The 21162-nt window shown below is 46.0% G+C and overlaps 1 protein-coding gene across 1 annotated transcript in view; it reads right to left on the reverse strand.

The window, feature by feature from the left end:
- Positions 1–21162, reverse strand: part of LOC115314102 (B-cell lymphoma 6 protein homolog) — a 48809-nt gene that overhangs the window by 7998 nt on the left and 19649 nt on the right. The gene's annotated exons all lie outside the window — the stretch shown is intronic.

The raw sequence follows: 21162 nt of genomic DNA on the forward strand, positions 1-21162 counted from the left end.
AAGTAGAGCATTTTGGAATTACAACAGGTATGAGGTGGTGAGAGAGATTCGGAAAGGGGTCATGTGCCTGGCTTGACTTTTGGAAACGCAGTGCTATGCATGAAATCCGAAGTGCAAGCGAGACTAGAAATAAAACAGCTCGGAGTAGGTAGGCTGGCTTTGGGGGCACATTGCAAAACGCCAAACCAGGGAGTACAAGGAGACATAAGATGGGCGTCATTTGAGGGCAGGAAAGCTGTAAGACAGAATTTGAGAATCGGTTGAGGCAAATGGATGGGGAGCAATGGACACGAAGGGTGTTCAGCTATTTATACACGAGGAGTGTAGACACAAAGTGGAGACAGCGCACTAGGAAATTAAGAGGAAAGTTTTTAGGCTATAGTGGAGATACGGAAGAGCAGGTCTCAGCAAAGAAGAAAGTTGAGGCCACAGAAAGAGATCGGTGGCTAGAGGGAATGCAGACAAAGACGGCTCTGGAAAGCTATGGATTAAACAAGACAGTTATTGTCAAAGAAAGCATTTATGACAATTCTAGGGGAAGCCCATTGTTGTTTGAGGCAAGGACGGGTGTTTTGCGAACCAGAACACACAGAGCGAAGTACCAGGAAATAGATACAGAGCGCGCTGCTTGCGGAGAGGAGGGCGGGACGGCTGAGCATTTGATACTCTACTGTAAAGGGTTTCACACTATGCCTACCGAAGACAACATAAATTTAATAAAGTCATTGGGTTTTAGAGACAGCGAAGGAAAAGTGGATTTAAGACAGTATACAGAATACCAAGCAAAGATTAAGTGAATGGTGGCAGAAAGCGAGAGAAAACTAAGTATTTTCTTATTAACTAGGGGGTTTTATAGCCTCACTTTCACTGCAGTGCGGAGTGAATATAGTTTTCACATTTAAATATTCTAAGCTTAAAGGGTAAAACAAAATGGCTAGGTGGCGTAAGCTACCACCCGATCCAAAGGGCTCAGCCGGATTCATCCATCCATCCATCCGAGCAGATATAGCGCTGGCAAGATCGGCTATACTTACACACGGCGCTATCTAGAGATGTTTTTACAGGCACACCATTTTATAAGCCTTGCGGTCGTCAGACTGAACGAAAGAGTGTTTGAAACGCTTGGAAATGTGTCATGCAGTGGCGATGTGTTTCTTGGTGTTCAACACAACACAAGTGACAAGCTTGAGCCACTACACGCCAGTGCCGCCACAACAAAAATAAACTATAGGCGAATGCTCAATCAGATCAGTCTCCACCCGAATGTAGCTTTAGAGATTCGGATAATGTGCTAAGATTCAGAATTGGATGTTAAATGAGTTATAAGCAATGTCCGGATATTTTTTATGAAAAAACTGCCCGCTCCTTGAAGCAGACGCTGTTCACGCCAATGCCTTTTTGAAGCTTAAATGCTCAGCTATGAAATCGGATCCCAACGGCTGGCTTTCCATCCATTTCAACGTAGATTGAGGGTTCAGTTATGGGTAGTTTATTATTGCGGCCAGAAAAACACGGTTGGTATTTCTCTTCAGTTTACTTTTGCCCAATAAATGAAAACTACTGATCCACCAAAATTATTTTAGTGTCATGTTCCTTACTGGCGGACTGGTTTGCAAGTTGGGGAGAGAAACTCAAGCTATGACTAATTTCCTTAACAAACGTTAACCAAAGAGTTGCTTAAGAGGGCGCGGTACCTCTATTTATTCGTCCGTTTCAGCCACCAGATGGCGCGCGGCTCGAAACGTGGTTGAACGCGCAACTTCTAGATGGCGCCAGTATCGAGGTGTGAAAAGGCCCGCGTTATCCGCTGCGTGAAATAGATCCCGAAATCTGCCGTGTTCTCCCGGCGGAGGAAGTTTCTGCATCCCTCGCGCGCGCTTGGTATGTACGCGCGGTGACCGAGTCCGGCCTCTGCGCTGTGTGATGCAGTGGGTGGCGCTCGTTTCTGTTCGGAGGTAGGAATAAAAATGCCGGTCCCCTTTTTTACGACGCTCGTTTCTATAGCTTGTTTTTCTTTTTTTTTTTTTTATCTCAAGTGACCTACAGTACCGCCTGTTCGAAATCGTCCTTTGCGGTGAGCGATTGAGAGTCAGGTTAGCATTTTATTTGGGTCAGCACTACACGTTTAATGGAGACCTCGGGCGGCGATGTAAATATGCATTGCTTCCCAAAGTGTGTCCCAGGTGCGCAATGACAATTGGAAAGGGTATTGAAGGCGCGCGACCGTCGGTTGGTAAAATACGTGCGTTAGATTGACTTATTCAGTCTAATCATTTTTGCCAACGTCTTTTATCTGTTTCGACAAATGACATGGTCGAGTCTATTGATAACCTTAGCTAGATTGGACGTACGGAGTGTCCGGGCTTTAAATAAATTTGCTTCGTTTATGTGAATGAATAACTGTTTTCTCTTTTCCGTGCTCGGTGCTATGCAAAAATCGCTGAGATGTTATGGTAGCTCAGTGTGGCGGCGTTTTGCACGCTGACTCGCTATTGCATTCGCTGTGCACAATATGTGTTCAGATGGAATGTGCCAAATCGTATTTCCGATCGATATGATAGATTTACTTTGCTACAGTGTTAATTATATTTTCCTGATTTAAACTGGTTCGTCCCTGATCTGAGCCTAAGTTTAAATTCGAAGGCAGACAGACTTAGCGTCGTAACAGCCGTAATGCGCAGAAAGAAATTAGTACCATGAAAGAAAAACAAAAGGATACGAGGTGGCTCAGTGTTATAGAAGTAATGAGTGTGCAAAGGATGGGATACGGTCCATTCGTCACATGCACACTCGTCACAGGACGATTGGTCACAGGACGATTCGTCACACAGGAACATTCGTCATAGGATGACTCGTCACGCGGCCAACCGGTCTCACAATAGTTCGTCCCCCCAAAAATGTATTGTTCAATTTGGTTCGGGCGGACAAAGGCGAAGAATTTGTAAGGAACGTTTTAGCTTCTGATTCGGTCCCGAACATTGAATGTTGGTTGGGCCTCAGAAAGTCGGTCACCTCTTATCTTAGCATGTCTTTCGCTTCTCGAGGTCAAAGAATTTGTAACAGACGTTCTAGCTATCTGGGTCCGTCCTGAACGGTGAATGCGGAGGCCATAGAAGAGCGACTATTTTTGAACTACATTCAAAAGGATGGAGGTGATCGCAACAGAGAGAGCCATGATGCTGCACGAGGGGTACTCGTACACATTCGGCAGAAGGAATTCCGATACTTGTTGGTTTTGTCGAATAGGTGTATGCAAGGCAAAACTAAAAACTAATTTGGCTGCCAGTCGGATTATTGCTCGTTCAAGCCTGCAACTGAGATCAACCTGCTGAAGACTCGTAATATAATGAAAGGAAAAGCGGATGAGTATTGTAATATTAGTTTATATAACCATTGGTTTACGTGACAGTGGAAAATTGTGAGACTCCTCATCAGGGTATGTAGGCAGATGTTGAAATTTACAATTTACTATCGTCCCCTGCTCGATCAATGAGAGCAGTTGCCCGCATGACGAGTCATCCTGTGACAAATGTTCCTATGTGACGAATCATCCTGTGACCAATCGTCCTGTGACGAATGCGCATGTGACGAATCGTCCTCATCCCGCAAAGGATGCCATCGTACGTTTTTTTTTCTTTTTTTTGTTTTTTTAACTCTCCGCATTGCTGGGAAACGCTCAAGGTACCAGCAAAGACAGCGAGCTGGCGTGAAATTTCCATCGAGCGGAAAACGAGTGTGACTTTTATTTCATCATGCGCTTTCATTTTGATATGGCTCAAAATGGGCGCGAAATAGTAACAGGTAAGGCAACAAAATTTAGATGTTAGGTCTGGAGCACCGCCATACTCAGCCGTGTTGGGGGCATCTCTCGCGAGTCAATACGGCAAAGGTATTGCGCGTCGAACTGTACGTGAGAGTTATCCATTTCAGCGAAACCTTGATTTCGCAAAACTATTGTGGCTCGAGTCGTGGCTTCCAGTACTTGAAAGCCACGAGCGAAGAAATAAATGACAGTTGATTTTGAAGGACAATCGCGACGTTGAAACCCATAAAAGAGAGTTCCAATAAGACGAGAGCTTCCCCTTCTCTTCAAGTGCGTGGGTTACGCTCTCAATCCTGCACCTGTGGTAACACCGCAGGCTCCTAAAATGGCTTTGAAAACGTTCCTGATCGCAACAACTTTTTTTTTTTTTTTGTCGAGGCGCTATTTCATTTTTTGTACTTTTTGTCTACCTTGATACCCCATCAGCGCAAAAACTACCATAAACTAAAAACAAAAATAGTGGGCATACAACGACAACGCACCCACTGGGACCCGAGTCAAGGCAAGAACAACTAACTACTAAAAGGGGAAAAAAATCATGTTCGCATACACAGACAGAACGCCTCCATCGAAAGAAATGAATCATGCGCTTGTTCTGCCAGTCTCGTTGTGCGTCTGTCAAAAGCCACAAAGGAGGAAGACAATCAGCGCCTACACCACTCCCCTCCACTCCCCCCCCCCCCCCCCCCCCCCCCACCACCACCCCTAAAAAGAAGAAAAGAAAGGTTTCTTGGGCGTGCGCGCGGTCGCCCAAGCGATGACCTTGGAAGGGTATGCGATTGTAGCACGTTTGTCCCCCGGTTGTGCCCCTGTCTCAAATGCCACGGTCCGTTTCTCCCAAGTGCCCGTCTTATCTTCCCGAGTATCAACTCCGCAGTGATTCTGAATCATTCCGATGCTTTCCAACGTTGCAAAACTGTTAGACGAATATTTGCACAGAAGTATACTCTGTTCGCAGAACTATCTACGGCGCTAAAATTCAAAAGCGCCGAGTTGGATTGGGGAACTCGTGTAGGTTTAGCTCATCGTTGGAACATTCTTATTCGCTCGATGAACTCCACAAAACGTGTAAATATTAGAATGAACTTTCCAGAGAACGAGAGTTGTTGTCGGGGTTCCAGGCGACCGGACAGGTCGCAATTATTGGCTGATTAAAAATTTTATTTCATAATCACAATCGTATCATCAAGGGCACGCCATTTCCTCATCACTTCTTCTACGAAAAGAGTTGCTGTATTCGTAGCACACACAGACGGAAACGGTTGAGACTGCCCAAATAATATCTTCTTTTGGCAGGTACTGCGCAGCGATTACACACAATGCCTCTAACATAAACATGCTGCTCCACATGTCTATTCACAAGATGCAATACATCGTTCTCCCAACTTTGTTGAAATGGGCATGAAAGCGCGTAACCGTCACTTTTTTGAAGTTCTACTTAGAGGTGAAGTGTTTACCGTAAAAAGTCGTCAATTATTTATTTTTTTCCGTTTACTACAAAGCTCGATTCCCTTAAATTTTTGTTTTTATATCGTCTCTACAGCGCTTTTACGTCGGTACTTTCGTGTTAGAGGACATCACATAATGTGCGAAAAAAACAACAAAAAAACGGTAGGATCGATGCTGCATAGCCTTTTTTTTTTTGTGGACATCAAGAAAAAAAAAAAAAAGATAGTAGTTGTCTTCACTTCGCACTGCATGTTTTGGCACGGAAGTTCCTATTTGGTTATGATGTCTTTACTTTCTTAAAAATTATATACAGTAATTTAAATTACCGAATTACAAAAACGTCGAAATTGTATAATTGCTTTTCGTTGGGACGCCATGACGACAGCGACACTCGTGTTCCCTCGTGGTTTTCGCCAGCATTTCTACGATGAATTGCCAGGATCGCGAGATGCAACAGCGTGACACTCCGTCTTCTGTGACGTCATTTGTTGCACTTCGGAACAACTTTTGATGTATGGCCAGCATAAGACGCTAACCACACCAGTCGGAGACGCGCTGCAGGTGCCATAGTACTGCTCGTAAAAGTAGCTGTCACGTGCTTTGCTCCGCGACTGAGGGTTACCAAATTACGGTGAAACGGAGTATAGACAAAACAGACTGGACGACATTTACCGGGCATCTTTAGAGCTGCGAAGCTCAAAATCACGCGTACTCATAAGATTTTTTTTTTCTCGCGTGTTTGTGATTTTTATGATGTCCTGCAAGCAAGAAAAAAATATATATGGTGAAGTCACTCCGAGGGGGTAGCGATAACTGCGAGCCACGAACATGAAGGACTCGCTAACATCCGTCAGGAGTGTGAACGGTAAATCGTCACGCAAACATATTCTCACAAGCTGCAAATATTTATTTGGCTTAGCAAGTAGAATACTAGTATACTAACGACATGTGATTATTGTACACAAGATACCATTTCTCGGTTCTTCAAAACCATTTCCCAAGTCTGAACGGTCGCGCTACGGGCCGCGGCTAGCCGTGCCCTCGATAGACTACGGAGCTGCGTTGTGTCGTCTGCTACTGTACCGCCAACAGGAGAGCGATAGCTCTGTGTGTTCCACAGATGCGTGTTGCGGTATAACTCTGTACGTCTGTCCTAGAGAAAGACAAAGAGATAGGCTCTGTGACCCCCTCCTAAGCTAACAAAAACAAACAGAAGTATACTCGTTTGGACTGAAAGGTTTACAAAATAGTGACCAGACATTGGAAAAGCATATGTCACAGAACTTGGTTTATGAAATGGCATCATTGTTTCGAGCAAGAAATCACCTGCTCACCACTGGGACGATGAAATCGTCACTATTTATTGCGTCAGGTATATTTGCGCTCATGAAGAAAAATCTGAACACATCCTTCTCCCAAAGTCCTATGTCGAATAATAAACACTTTTTTAAACATCTATGCACAAATAACTCATTTTTTTCTACACTTGTATATGCACGTTAATTGACGTCAAACCGCATTTTTGATTAGATCTTGATGTCTACACCAACTACATTCATATTTTTTAGGGCGTTATTGAACCATAACTTCAACTATAGTTAATGGAACACGATGGCTCGATCTCGACAAAAACCTCAACGTGCGAAGCTTCCACAGACGGTCGCTAGCGAGTATTCTCAATGTGAGACTTCAGAAGCTTTCGCTTGCCATAGGGAGCTTGCTTTCGACTACAGCACTGCACGGGCCCGGAAAGCGCTGCTGTGTGGAGAGGTTGACTTACAAGATGACGTGTTACGTGGTCACGTAAGATGGCGTCATTTCGTGCAGCGTGATCACGTAAGATGACGTCATTTCGTGTAACGAGATCATGTAAGATGACGTGTTTGTGTCACGTCATCACGTAAGATGACGTCAGTTCGTATGAACTGACGTCATCTTACGACAACGCCAACAACATTAGTGCCGTCCGGAACCATTGACCTTAGAAACGCGCTTCGCTTGAAGAGCTGATATGCGTTGATTGTTATTTGTTTCTTTTGCCTACTACAGACCATTCAAGAACTCGCCTTCTGGGTGCCACCAACTTCGTCTACTGGGCTGTGAAGCGCGTTCGAGCGTGCGCAATACCTCTCTAGGCCGAAAGATTGTACACTGAGTATGCGTTCACAGCTCAATGACTTTGGCATTTTTCGTCAGGATAGATGCTCCCACGAGAAGAGCGTAATGGATATGTGAATAGAATTGGAAATTTGAAATGTTCTTGTCCAATCGCATTTTTCTTTGGTTATCAACGCTTTTTAGCGTCATCACAAGACGTTCAACCCATAATACACTGGTGATTAAAAAATAAGCACCGAAAAACATGCACCGATTTTCGCTCAAAAATAAACACCGGAAAAAAACATACCGTAATCATTACCCATGTCACCTTTTTGGGTGATATGTGAATTTCCAGAAGAACAGCGAGTTATCACCCTCCCCTAGGAATACCCTGACTACAGAGCAGGCGACCCGTTTTTCCCCGCGTTAGATTGTGGTGACCACGAACCGTACGGAGGTCACAGGACGTCCGTGAAAAATAAAAAGGAGGCAAACAACGATCTACTCTGTGCACGCTTCATCCCCAATTTCCACGACCCCAAGGCCGAAGGACGTTTGTGTGAAGGATAACGATAAAATAAAACTTTGCGTCAAAAAAAAAAAAAAAGCCCGTTTTTAAAAGAAAAAAAAAAAAAAAGTAGAAACAAGCACAACGCGTTGACGGACCGCGAGGTTGTGGAACACCTCGCGGTCCGCTTGCCACAGGACGGTTGTCTTCGACCCATAGCTCCAAGGTGAATTTGCCACTTGCGAAAACACGGAGACCTACCCAGCGAGAACCAGGAAAGCAAGACACGCACACTGACGCCTCGGCGGCGTGCAGAATGAAACAGGATACGGGCGCGGAACACGGCCGCGGAAGAACACCTCGCACAGTGCCGATCCGGCCGATCTCCGAACGGACGATTTCGCATTTCGTGGACAGCGAGCGCCACCGCACGGGAGAGAGAGGTACCTTAAAAACGACGAAAACAAGCACCGACACCTTGGTTCTTTATATTTGCTGTAGTTACGGAACAAATCAACTTACATGAATAATTTGAATATTATTCGATTCCGTAATAAATTTAGAAGACATTAAACGCAATTCTTCTTATGTTTGAATTTAGATAATTTTGTAAATTCGCTCCGAACGCAAGAGTGCCGAATTAGCCGATTTTGACCATTTTCATGATTTTTTTAAAGAATATAATTAAATTTATGACGAAACATCTGTTGCGATTAGTGTCTCGATAATGACTCAATGTCTTTAAAGCCGAAATTTTCAAGAAGATCCGCGCAGCCGTTATTATGTGAGAATTTTTTTAATTTGGTGAAAAACCTCATGTATTCTCTATGGGGCTCTGAGGTGCGCCCCCTCTTAACGTTTGTGTTCTTAAATTCTTGGTAGTCCACTGACCTGTAGGCATAACTCCCAATGAAAACACTTTTTTGTTTTGACATGGCAAGAAAACAGCAATGAATTCCATGACACGCTTTGATGCAGTCGTACCACAACAGGGTGGATAATAAAAATCAAGGTAATTGAAATCCTAATTTAAATCATTATTTAAATCGCACCGATTTGGTTATAGTGAGTTAATGGGGTCATGAAGCGATTTTCCCACTTCTTCCTCCTTAGCTTTAATCCTCAACTCAAATGCGAATTGTGAAATCACGTGGTCGTGACATCCCTTCGGCACCGGTGCGATGGCTCCTAGCTTCCACCGTGCTTTTTATGCACACCATAGAACTTGTCATTCCCCAGTGACATTAAGTTCCGTCAGGGCACTCATTGGCCACGAACGCGAATCCAAATATTTGTCGACGGATTGATTGTTGACGAGCGCATACGTCCGAGTGACGCAGTTCTCGTGTCCAATGCGTGAGCTGGGCTCTGCTGATGTCAGTTTGGCGCCGGTGACGCGCTTTTGGAACCGCGGATGTATCATAGTGAAAAGGCGGAGAGCTTTCCAAGGCAAGAAGGTACAAAATAGTCCGCTATATTTTCAAATGTTCGTACTGAAAAGCTGGCTTTTGACTTTCTAGCCTCTTTCTTTTGGCCAACTAAACGATATACGATTAGTAAAGTCCCAATTTAAAATCATTCATTCCAACCGAAAACACAAGAATACTGAAAACATTTTTTTATTAACCGTTTGCCTATCAGTGTTCTTCCCAGGGGTATTTATTTTGTATTTCAAGTAAACAAGGATCAAACAATAAATATTTGTACCAGACAGCCATACAAAACACACATACCCACACATTTAGTGATAAAAAGTCACCATGTTTCTAGCTGAAGAGATTTCATTAACGTAAGTTTGATTCAAATAAAAAAAATGCCGATTTATTTGATGAAAAATATATCCTGATCTTTTTCCACAAATACTGACAAATACTAAATCACTGACCAAGAAAAAAAAAATATATATATTACTAAGACATGAACGCCGCTAAGAACACGACCAAATAAATGGGGAAGGGGGGGGGAGGGGGGGGAGTTCCGACAGTTTCACAACTCTGCATTGCATGCACCAAAAAAAAAAAAAAGTTTGAAACTTTGCACATATTGAGCTGCATACGACTTTATGTATCATATAAAACCGAACGAAGTGAGAAAAAAACGTTACATCAGGCTAACACCATGACAATACACACAAAAAACACACACACAGAATAAAGAAGCTCACATGGAAGCATTTAGGGAAATAATACAATTACTCGCAGAGCACGGAAGGGCATGGCAAAATTACAAAAGTAGAATCTGCTGAAGGTACTGAAAGTAACAGATACTTCTGATGACAAAACTGGGCGAAAAAGCTATGCAGATCGACTGATTGAGCTTCAGCTATTTTGCTGCTTCATGCCTCAGTACTCTGGCACGATTCAGTGACATAACAAAGAAATGCAGCCTATAGTGGCAACATAAAACGCCATCACTTCAGCAGGTAATGCTTTGGAGTGATCAGCACATCTAATCTTTTGGACAAGCGGCGTCCGCCAAGGGCCCCCGACGGCTGGAGAAAGCAACCGACGCATCCATTTTCTTCTCCAGTTGCCGACTGCAGCGCCACAGGCAGCCGTCCGCTTTTTCGGCACAGCGCCTCTATGGAATATATTACAGTTACCGTAGCAGCCATCCTGGCCATCCCCCCAAGAACGGTGGTGCGTGGAACGACAGGAAGCGAGCTGTGATGCTGCTCATGACAGCAGCGAGGTCTATGGGCAGTTTGACCTAATCTGGTAACGTTGGTCCTGGTCGCGCGATGACGCATTGTTTGTGACTTGACATCGACGTGAGTGGACGTGTTATCGGCTCCGCCAGCGGTAAGCCTGCAATATGCCTACCGCTCGGCGGTTACCTCGTGGGTTTACGCCTGCCCTGCCGGCAGAAGAATAAACGTTGGCCCGGATGTCCAGGCCAACGTTTGCACGAACGTTGGCCTGGACATCACGAACGGCTAGGTAGTACTGCCAAGCGGCCGTTTGTTCTTTTTTTTTTTTTCTAGCATGTAGTATTTACATTATTATTGAAGATATATGGTATATAAGTTTTTTAACAACATGTGGTACACTTTTCGGGATGTGACCACCCCGATTCAAAAGAGTGTACCACAGTCTGTCGCATATATTCTACTAAATCCAAAATGTCTGTCCAGAAAGTCCCTTTTGAATGTAGCCGTTTGCTCCTTTAAAGTTCTCCAATTTACCGGCATGGTACTTGCGACGTTTTGCTGCGTTGTGCGCTTGGCGACGTTCGTCATCTTGCATAGCTCGCCGCTTGCGCTCGGCATCTCGGGCGCGATCTTCGGTGGTGTTTGCCGCCCGCCGTCGCCGATTACATTGTCGTCTCTGTTCCCTCCGTCGCTCGTCATAGGCACGTTGCTCGTCGGGGGTCCTAACTATACGTGGCCTTCCCATAGCAACTACAGAACACAATGGAAGGCCTATTCGGCAGCTGCTGCTTTTATATATGTAAAGCAGTGACGTCACCCGACTCGAGCGGGAGAAGGCCCATTGTTCAAGGATGCATCTCCATTATCACACGTTTCGACGTCTTTCCTTATCAAAATGCACATCGAGGTGACTGGGCGTATATGCATTTCCATACAATGGAGCGCTTTTACATGCAATTTGTCGCTTTTGTTTTTGCACACGGATACCGAAAAATGCATGGAACCATACAGCTTCGCTGTAAAATCGCCATATAACAAAGAAAAGGGATAGAAAAAAAGAAAAAAAAAAGAAAGACCCGAGCTTATAGTCAACCCCAAACCCCACAGAGTGCCATAGAAGAACACATTACGATATAAACGCGCTCAACCATCCACAGGAGCACATTCCTTCTTCAGTTTATCTGTATGACCAAGAAAAATCAACCGCAAAAGTGGCAAACAGCCGCAATGCATTTAAGTATGTCCCTTCTCGGCGGGTCAGGTGATGCTGGCGCGAACCAGCTGCGCGCGTAGGAAGCAAGCGCTCTGGCGTGATCCAACGAAGGACTTGTTCGCAGATGGCACCACTCGCCCTCTGTTTCGAGCCTTTTTGAGCAACAGTAACGTGTTTATACACCTTTTTCGTTTAGCCTCGCGCCCAGCCACGTTGTCCCCGTATCCGGTACGCGTTCCGAAAAAAAAAAAGCAAGAGATTCCAACCTTGAACAAGTAAAAAAAGTATAGAAGGGTCATAACAAGAACGACCTACAAAAACCAGAGCCATATATGTAGAGTTTGGCCATTCGTTGGGAAGTATAGGAGACAAATGCGGAGGCGCCATTGGCTGAAAGCGGGCTGGGCGTGTTCCAGGGCGTCTTCAGAAATTCGAATGTGACCAACCAGAAGCCGGAAATAATACACTGGCGGTGGTCGCGAGAAACAAACCTGATAACTGCGTTGAAGTAACTCTCGATGGCTGAAAATATGGTACACGTGATGTTTCAATCACGCTTATCCAAAATGATGGTGGAAGAGTGCGACTAGCGGAACGATCGACATAATCCGTACGCCAAGCGCCGAGGGCCGGGAATCTGCCGTCCGAGCGGTCGCACTCTGTCCGCGCAAAACAGAGTTCGAGCGCCGCATTCGTTTCTTACATCTTTCTGCATGATCATGATCAAAACAACACGTGCACCCTATTTTCAACCACGAAGAGTTACTACACTTCACTCTTACGTGCTTATTAAAACCATTTACGAACGTAGACCTTTGACCAGAACTGTTTGTCGCTACCACCGCTAGGGGATTCTCTTCGGCTTCTGGTTGATCAAGAGAGCATGCCAAGCCCTCTTTCCGAGACTGTCGCACGCCCTGACTCTGCCCGCGCCTCCCATTGACCAAACTCTCTACATATACGGCTCTGGCTCCTCCCAGCCCTTTCCACTTCAGCGGAGCGAACCAACAGCGAACGGTGGAGAAAAGGTCGCCTCCTCACCACCTTTCGCTCTGCTGAACCCCCTAATGTCATTCGATCAAAATTACATTACTTTTGCCATGTGGCCGGGGTATGATGCAAGAATTGACTCACTGCACGTGATGACATCGCTTACATGATCGTAAGTGACATTTGTCTAGCCGTGTCCGCGTTGACTACGTCTACCTGATTTTTAACTGTGATCTGTTTTGCTGTGTCCCATCACTGCGTGTCTCGCCATTTTGTCAAAGTATTTCTGTGTAAAATATGCATTCCTACAGCAATAATTGCGTGACTCAATGTTTTCTCTTATACGCCTACCTCGTACCATTTCATACCGATCACTTAGCGGTGTAATATTTTGCCCGCGTAATAAAATATTTTCGAGACCCGTTGCTATGTGCAGCAGTCATTTTAGCTAATAAGACCCGCGTATGTGACTAAAAGCGCGTTACGACGGTCGATCCACGCGCGCCCTTAATGGCCTTCCTTCGCGACGTCACGAGCAGAGCGCTACGGCCTTCTCTTCTAGGAGGTGTTGACCTGTCACCGGAACTATACACGAACTCATCTCTGTTACGTCACGGCGCGGTGGTGGCGTGTCGGTCGCACTTCCGGTCTGGGGCTGTGGGCAGAAGTCCCCATGCCAGACGTGTATTCCTGCGTTGTTTTGAAAGGAACCAGACAAAAACCTGCCTTCTCGTCAAAACGCCGGAACTGGGGCCGTACCAAAAGTGTGGAGAAAAGTTTGAAGGTCAGTTTTCACGTGCTTGGTTCGCCCGAGAATCTGGATATGTGCCGTGAAAAGGGAAAAGCACACGCCGTCGGACTACGATTGCTTGGACGGGAAGCACTTTGGATTGAATTCACGGATGCTTGTGGTCATCAGATTTATTTGTTTTCTTCCAACATGAACGCCGGAAAACCGTCAAGTTGTGCGAACCACGTGCGGACTACGTTCAGTGTGTCTTCAATCTCAAACGGCGGCCGGATCGTTCGAACTGTCGTCTGCTCTTTCAAACGTTTCTGCTTGTCGTCTGCTCTCTTAGACGACGCCGGCCTAGAGATCAAATGTTGGCCCGGTACTTGCGATAAGAAGTAAGTGCAGGCTTCAGAAGACTAAAGTTTGAAGGTTGGTAAGCAGGCTGGATATAAACAGTAGATATAAAAATATTTTGATAATTGTTACCAGTGACCATCACCGAGTTGTTATGCCTAATTCACTTGGTCCGATTCTGCTTGCGATTTTCAGTATCAACGTCGACCTTCTCGGCTACGGTTCACGCTTTTGCAGCCCGAGCGGCGTCGCGACTGAAAATTGCGAACGGAATCTCATCATGCGAATCGGGCTGCAAGCGTACATACTGCCGCGTCCACGCGGAATGAATCGCCACATGTCACATTATTCACGCGAAGTTTTGCGGTGTAACGAGCCTCGGTAATTTAGGTGACGCCGCTCAAGTAGTCAGATATCGCTAAGAAGACGTAGAATCAACAATTCGAACGCAAAAAAGGGCAGGGGGACTCACACGGACGCCGACAACATCGCGTTCCAATGGTTTGTTTATGGGCGAGGGCGAGCTTTTTGCCCACACCCCCATCGCGCATGCGCGGCGCCGGTGGCGTCCGCTAGGGGCGCTACGGTTTGTTTGTAAACATGAGTTGGTGTATATGTTTACAAACAAACCGGCGCGCCCCTAGCGGACGCCCCCGGCGCCGCGCATGCGTGGTGGATGGTGGGCAAGAAGCCCGCCGTCGCCCATAAACAAACCATTGAATTGCGTTGTTGTCGGTGTCGGTGGGAGTCCCCGTGCTCTTTCTCACGTTGGAATTGTTGATTCTACGTCCTCCTAACAAAGTCTGACTACTTGAGCGGCTTCAGCAAAACTAACGAGGCAAAACTTTGCGTGAATAATGTGACGTGCAGCGATTCATTTCACGTGGACGCCGCAGAATAGGCGCTAAAGCCTGACTCCCACGATGAGATTCTACTCGCTGTTTTCAGACGCGACGTTGATTGGACTGCAAAAGCGTGGACCGTAGCTGAGATGGTGGACGTCGATACTGAAAACCGCAAGTAGAATCGGGCATTACAAGTCGGTGATGCATCCACTGGTAACAATAATGATCAACATCTTCTTGTATCTGTTTACACTTAGCCTACTTACCCCAACCAACCTCCAAAAGTGTTTTGAGGCCTGCACTTAGTTCTTATCGCAATTACCGGGTCAACGTTTGGTTTACGGGCCGCTGTCGTTTGAACGAGCTGACGACAAAAAGCAGCCGATTTTGAAAGAGCAGACGACAGTTCGAACGCATGCGTAATGGGGCACGGGCAAGAAGCGCCGCGTCCCGCGTCAACAAACCACTAGAATGTCACGTTGTCGGCGTCTGTGTGAGTCTGCGTACTCTTTTTCGCGTTGAAATTGTCGATTCTAGGTCCCCATCGCAATGTCTTACCACTTTAATCGCCTAAGCGAAATTATCAAGGCTCGTTATGCCGCTAAACTTTCCGTAAATAATTTGACGTGCGGCGATTCATTCGCGTGAACGCCGCAGAATGGACGCCAAAACCATGATGAGATTCTTCTAGCTATTTTCGGTAGCGACGTCGCTCGTGTTGCAAAAGCGTAGAAGGTAGCGGCGATGATCGACGTCGATACTGAAAATCGGAAGCGGGAACAGACCAAGCGTAACAAGTCGGTGATGGCCACCGGTACCAATGATCAACATCTTGTATCTACTGTTTACACCGAGCCTACTTAAGTCTTTTGAGGCCTGCAATTAGTTCTTATTGCAATCACCGGGTCAAAGTTTGGTCTACGGGCCGCTTTTGTTTGAACGAGCAGACGACAAAAAGCAGACATGTTTGAAAGAGCAGACGAAAGTTCGAACGATCAGGCGGCCGTGTGAATTTGAAGACGCACTGAACCCGTGGGTGGTTCGGACAACTTGACGATTTTCTCTCGTTTATGTTGGAACAAAGCAAATACATCTGGCGACCACAAGGTGTTGTCCGCACACGCAATCGTAGTTCGACAGCGTCTGGTTTGCCCTTTTCACGGCTACTATCCACGTTCTCGGACGAACGGAGGGGGCAAAAACACATGAAAACTGATCTTCAAACCTTTCCAGACTCTCTTGGTACAACCCCCGTCGCAGCATTTTGACGAGAAGGCAGGTTTTTTGTCTCGTTTCTTCCAAAGGAACACGGGAATGCATGTCTGGCACGACGACTTCTGCCCACCGCCCCAGACCGGAAGTGCGTCCGGCGCGCCACCACCGCGGCGTGACGTAGGAGAGTTGAGTTGGTGTATACACCTTTTCCACAAGGGCGCCGCCATCTTGAATTGTCGTCACTTCCAGTATGGGCGAAAACATTGTTTTGCCGTCGCCACACCAATAGAAGAAATTTAGGATATAAGCCTAACCGTCACACATTCTCGTTTTGGCTCCCCTCTACTTTTTTGCTAGTTACAGGTTGAAACGTTTTATTATTTTGTCGTCGCCCATACTGGAAGTGACGACATTCCAAGATGGCGGCGCCCTTGTGGAAAAGGTCTATTGGGCAGGAGATCGAACTATAGGGGGCGCTCTGACCCGTTTGTTTTCCCCACGATCGGTGTTTACTCAACACAAGGCCTGTGCACATGCCGACAGGCCTTATGGGCATGGGCATGTCATCTTCTTGCACTGACGTCACATCGCACACTTTTGAACACCAAGTAAGAGGAGGAGAGGGAAGCTGCTTTTGTAAGAATTTTGAGTGACGGGTTAATCTTCTATAATCTTCTGGGGGGAGAATAGCGACGCCTGCACAAATCCGGGAGGCACAAAGGAGGGTCCTGATAAGAGGGGAGCTCCTTCTTCCCCTCTTCTTTGGAGGGCAACGGAAGTGACGTCCTGTGCAAGGAGCCTATACACGTTTGTAAGTCCGGTCTCAGGGCGCCGCCATCTTCCTCAGTGGGGTGCGCTCTCGGGAGCGGCCATAATCCGATTACGACGCCTTAGCAAGGCTTCGTAATCGGATTATGACTGGTCCAAGCGCACCCCAGACAGGCAAGATGGCAGCGCCCTGAAGCCGGACTTGCAAACGTGTATAGAGCGCGGGGCACAGTCTAATGTAAAAAATACTAACAATCGACGAAGCGACGTTAAGTGCCGGATCTATCCTCAGAGAATGCGAGCTTGACCCACTTCGGCTTTTGTGCTAAGTTGGGATCGTGCATGCTGCATTGTTCATGCAGGCCCTAGTGGAAACAAAACAGCCCCTCCTCCACCTCGCCGGAGAACACGAACTCCAGCCGAACGCTGACAGCGCGTTCGGTTATGTCGGCCGAGCGCTGCGTCATTGTATTTGTTGTCCCCATCCGTGTAGTTGTTAAGTTAACCGCTTGGGGCGTCACGGTCTGTCCTCCTCCCCAATAGGCTCCCTACGGGAGCCAGAGTTGCGCATTTGTTTTCCCCGCGCCGCCACGCCGCTATTCGCCGAGATACATCACGTGAGCAGCACAGCATCCGGTGGCGTGCAAGAAAGCCACCTTTACGGTCGCTCCGACGACGTTTCTTTTGCCCCGGCGTATGTTTCCCTGCTTTCCGCCTCCTTTTCCTCCTCTCCTGTTTTTCATGCGCGGCGCCGCTATTCGCCAAATTTAGTCACGTGAGGAGCAAAGCATCCAGCTCGTGCGGGAAAGCCGGCGCTACGGCCACGCGCCGAGGCTGAATGCGCAACTCTGTTAAGCGGAACGGGAGAGAGGAGGGCACTGGAGGGCGAGGGGAGAAAAGGGAAAGCACTAGGAGCGTTAGAGAAGAGAGGAGGTTTCTCTCTGACCCAGCCTTTCTAGTGCTTGCCCTTTCTCCCCTCGCCGGGCGGAGCCTTCGCTTGTAGTGCACCCGACTAGTGGTGCGACGTCATCGTTTCGTGTGAGGAAAGAAATGTTGGTCCGGGCCAACGTTAACGTTTGTAAACACTAGCAGCGCAGAACAAAAATAATGAAAAACACTAGCCGAAACCCAAGCTTTATTCAACGTTACTGGATCAACTTAGTTGGGATGAAAATAATCCCTGGAGAAGGGGAACAAGAGGGACAAGGACAAACATAAATCTCCAAACACATCTAGGTGACTGGTGAGCGACCGAAAAAATTGTTGGGAGTATGGGAAGGAAAACCCAAAACCGGTTCTGTCAAAGAGTAGCTGTCACTCGAAAAATGTAAAAGCCGGGGTAGTCAGATCTTTGATTAGTAATGCTTTGGTGAGATCATGCACGCACTTCGGACCGGAGGCACTAAAAAACCAGTGGGAAAGACTGGTAATGGCAGGATATGGGGAAGAGTACATCAAAATGTAATTTTGGCAGCGGCAGCAGCGTGTCGACGCAGGCTAAACATTTCAACCGCAAACTTGCAGGCGCTGACGGGGAGATTTCAACTGGAAAGACGTACGATCGGGAACGCTGCCAATTGTCACCAGCAAGGAAATCGGCCGCAAGCAGCAACAGCCCTCGTCATAAGCACGTGCCGAAATCGTCACCGATACCAGCGACGCCCATTTACTACAAGAGGACAGGCACGACATCGCCGGACCATTTGGCAGCGGCAGCAGCGTGTCGACGCAGGCTAAACATTTCAACCGCAAACTTGCAGGCGCTGACGGGGAGATTTCAACTGGAAAGACGTACGATCGGGAACGCTGCCAATTGTCACCAGCAAGGAAATCGGCCGCAAGCAGCAACAGCCCTCGTCATAAGCACGTGCCGAAATCGTCACCGATACCAGCGACGCCCATTTACTACAAGAGGACAGGCACGACATCGCCGGACCATTTGGCAGCGGCAGCAGCGTGTCGACGCAGGCTAAACATTTCAACCGCAAACTTGCAGGTTAGTTTTTAACACCATTTGTGACCACTCTTGATTTTACAACGCTGCTGCTGCTGCCTTCACTTGTGTTTATGCCCTTGTTTATTTGTATGCGACTTGTTTAGGCATGAGCGGTAATGAAAGTGATGTTTGCCCACGGTGTAACAACAATTGTAGCGATGGGGGAGCCTTGTCTTGTGGGGCGTGTGACTACTTCTACCATTTTGGCGAATGCTCAGGAGTCGCGGAATCTACTTTCAAGACGAAAGGAGAGTCATGGAGGAAGGCGTGGAACTGTCCGACATGCAGGGCAGTGAAGGCAAGGGGTAGCCAGAGTGGTAGATCGAAGAAAGAGTCAGATGATAACGTTGCAAGCATACTTGTAGGTATCAACGAAAAACTAGAAAAGCTAATGACGCTTAAGAACACTGTAGAAGGTATTGAGCAATCTGTACAATTAATGTCGAACCAATACGACGAACTTCTCGTCCACGTGCGTCATCAGGACAAGGAGATAAGCCAAATAAAAAAAAGAGTTGATGCTCTTGAAAGGCAAGAACAATCCGGTGGGGCCCACCAGCTTATGCAGGACGTTAATGAGCTTGAATGGCAGAGCAGAAAATTAAATCTCGAGTTTCATGGAATTCCCGTATCTGAAAATGAAGATCTTCTCTCGAAGGTCAATGACGTGGCCTCAAAAATAAATGTTCCGGAACTTAGCGTGACTGACGTTGTTTCGATACACAGGCTGCCTGCAGCCAGAGATAAGGTGCCGGGTATCATTGTTCGTTTTGCAAGGCAATCAGTGAAAGATGCATTTCTTGCAAAGAAAAGTGAACTGAACAGGTTGAAGATTTATTGCTTTATTCTGGAAAATTTAACAAAGCGAAACAAAGTTCTACTCACGGCAACCAAGGACTGGGCTCGAAATCATGATTACAAATATGTCTGGCACAAGAATGGAAGGATATACATTCGACAGAAAGACGGAGAAAGAGCCATCATTGTGCGAAGTGAAAGTGACCTGGATGAGATTGTGTAAATTCTGCTAACACCTGTCAGTATATTAGTTAAACCCCGATCATGGCAACTCCGGTTTACATTGTGCCATCAGATTTTGAGAGTGTATGTGGAAGAGAATATGCTGAATCATTAAAATTCTTTCACATAAATGCACAATCCGTGAAAAACAAGATAACCGAGCTTGAAGTGCTTTTTAGTGAATTCAAGTTGTCGTTCGACGTGATTATGTTAACCGAGACTTGGTATGTCGAAGATAATCATATGTTTAATCTACCGTTATACAACAATTTTGTTCTAAATCGAACCTCCGGTCGGGGCGGTGGTGTGTCTTTGATGGTAAAACAGAATTTTTCATGCGAAATACTGTCTAATTACTCGTGTGTAAACCAAGATTATGAAATTCTGTCTTTGTGCATAAATCGAAATGTGGTAGCCGTTGTGTATCGGCCTCCACAAGGGAAACTTCAAACCTTTTTTGATTTTCTTGAGTCAATTTTGAGTTTTGCAAATGAAAATAAATACAACTTGATTATGGGCGGCGATTTTAATATTAACATGCTTGCAGACACCCCTGCGAAAAGAAACCTGGAACAGCTTTTACAACAATTTGGATGTGTGAACGTGATCCCCTCACCTACCCGAATTACTCCTACATGTTCTACATTACTTGATTTGTTTATAACTAACCTACACACGTCTCATTTTTTGGCAGGAGTAATAAGTACAGACATAAGCGACCACCATGGTATCTATTTTTGTTTAAGAAAAAACACGTTGAACGGGAAAGGAGCTGAGTCAGTATATTTTCAAGATATTTCATTGAACAACTTAAACACCTTCAGGCAAAAAGTGCTCTCCCTTGATTGGAGTGACATATTTCAAGAAACAGACGCAGATCGTGCCTATAATATATTTTTAGCTAAGTTTCAAAAACTGTATAGTGAATGCTTTCCCTATAGGCTTCTCCGGTTGTCAAAAAAAATCCGGAAACCTTGGATCACCCCAGAGTTGCTGGACAAAATTCAAGTGAAATATAGATTATATGAAAAGTTCTTGAAAACGCGTGATCGTGATTTCCTCAAAACGTTCAAACAATATCGCAACAAGCTAACAAAAGAGATTAGAAGTGCAAAAGCAAACTATTTTGGCGACATTTTCTCCAAGTGCGCAAATAAGGCGGATGCAACGTGGAGAAAATTGAACACAGTACTGAATCGCTCGTGTAAACCAAAACCAATCGCGAAAATTTGTCTGAACAATCAAGAATTGAGGGGAAGCTGCTTAGCTAATGAATTTAATAACTTCTTTGTCAACCTCGATAGAGGCAATTTTGACAGTGATGCTTTAAATTATATGTCAGGACCAAATAATAAGTCTTTTTTCCTAAGCCCTGTAATAGAAACTGAAGTGACATCTGTATTTCTAGGACTAAATAACAGTGGAAGCTGCGATGCAGATGGTATCAAAATTAAGCCCGTAAAGTATGTTTTAGATTTAATATCGCCATATCTAGCTT

Source organism: Ixodes scapularis, unplaced genomic scaffold (genome assembly GCF_016920785.2).
Source record: "Ixodes scapularis isolate PalLabHiFi unplaced genomic scaffold, ASM1692078v2 PGA_scaffold8__174_contigs__length_109621045, whole genome shotgun sequence".
Classification (NCBI taxonomy): Eukaryota; Metazoa; Arthropoda; class Arachnida; order Ixodida; family Ixodidae; genus Ixodes; species Ixodes scapularis.